The following is a 1,987-nucleotide window of genomic DNA, read 5'->3' as shown; positions in this document are numbered from 1 at the left end:
GGAGAGAGAGAGAGAGAGAGAGAGAGAGAGAGAGAGAGAGCAAATCAAACTTTGGAAAAACGTTTTTTTGTGTAAATGTAAGTGTTATTACGCCATCATCAACACAATTTACATTATTTTGGAGGTGGGCTTTCGGTCCTGTCTGTAAGACACATCTCAGCGGTGAGAGCTACGACATTCCAGAAGAAACACAGAGATACTCGATAAAATGTTTCTCCCAACTCGGAAATCGAGCTCGGGTCTCCTGCGTGCAACAGAGAAGCGCCTAATTGGTACCCAGAAGACGCCAGTATGTACTTGTTTCTCCCTTCCCTTTTATAATATTATGCTATAGAATAAAAAGTGTTCTGGTGTGGTCTGCCCTCTTTTTAAAACGAACCATTTGTAATTACTACCTATCCTCCTTCCTTCCTGCGCAGGTTTTTCTATACCAACACCCCTATAAATCTTCAGCTGCGCCCTCTTATGACCTATTTGTACTGCAAATGCTTTAAAACTTTTACTACATCTAATTCCCATTTCTTAAACGGGGTCTGTCTAGGGCCGATTTGATCTAGAATTTCAGGCGTTTCAACAAAAGGTAATTGAACAGAAATCTGGTGAATGCCCTATTAATGAATTCAATAGGAAGAACACTTTTTTAAAATGTATGAAGGTAAAAATTATGAACACTTTTAAAATGCTCTTGATATCAATATCAATAGAACAAATCACTGATCGCAGCGAAGATTTGATTGGCTGCATAGCTAGCAGAATCAACCAATCGGTTGACTAGAACCCAGAACCAGGATGTGTCAGTGTTGGTATAAAATCCCCACTAGGAAATTCAATCCGTGGCTTTCGAAGCAGTTTTTTAAAGGGTGTATAAATCTTGGCTCATTGAACTGAATATCGATCGATGATCGAACATGCCCTTCGCTTGAATCTCTCCCCGTCTGCAATCTTTGCCTGTCAATCTGTGTATCTGTGTCCGTCTGTTTGTCTGTCTTTCTGCCACTCTATCTCTGTCTGTCTGTCTCTCTGTGTTTGTCTCTCTCGCGCTCTCTTTACATATGTATTTATATATTTATATATAATATTATTATTATTATATATATGTATATATTTATATTTATATCACGGGCGGCTCGTGGGGCTAAAATGTGGACGTGCACAATTAAGCTATCGCATGCTAAAAATAGTCAAGGGCATAGTAAATGAGACGGTGTATAATTTTACGATCTTTGGGTTGGTGAGGGAGGACCTCGGGCTTTTATTTTCATTCTTTTTAATTGTCGTTTTGATTTCTAGTGCTAAATTTGTTTGTAAATTAAACATCAATTTTATTCACTCTGTATTGGGACTGAACACTCAAGTAAAAACTTTCACTACTCCACTACAAAACCTTTCAAAGGCAAAACCCACAGGACGGTCACGTTCACCTCCCTCAGGTTCACGATCGCAGAGTCCCTTAAAATAGTGGCAAGACAGACAATGAACCAATCACAATTCACTTGAGCACTCCGCTGGATTGCTCGGGGGGTCAAATAAAATTGGCAAATAATAGCGTACGGTCTATCGCGTTTATTTTTAGACTGCCTACTGTGGGCTATGTTTCGGCACTATTCGTCAGGAGCACATTTGAGATGTGCCATCTTATTCATATCTATGTATCGCCAAACTCGCTACGAGTGTCGTCATCGCTTAGGTTATCCCCAAGAGCGATTTATAGGTCAGTTTACACTGTTGAATATCCTATTATGTTTAGCTAAAGCACATATACTTTGGCAAGGAATTGTAGATGTTTTACAGCGCTATAGACACAGAAATGACAGTTATGGCGCCAGTGAGGACCTTGTTTTGATATAATATTTGGCTAGTGTTTGTTCCTGGCTTCTTTTATTTCATTATTGTGGGTGTTTTTACGTAATAGAACATTAAGCAATTTTGGGCGGCACTGCACGACCGTGCTCCATGGCCGAACCTAGCCTGATTGACATATATTATT

The sequence above is a fragment of the Aplysia californica genome, unplaced genomic scaffold (assembly GCF_000002075.1).
Source record: "Aplysia californica isolate F4 #8 unplaced genomic scaffold, AplCal3.0 scaffold00354, whole genome shotgun sequence".
Lineage (NCBI taxonomy): Eukaryota > Metazoa > Mollusca > Gastropoda > Aplysiida > Aplysiidae > Aplysia > Aplysia californica.
This window is presented reverse-complemented; position numbering follows the sequence as displayed.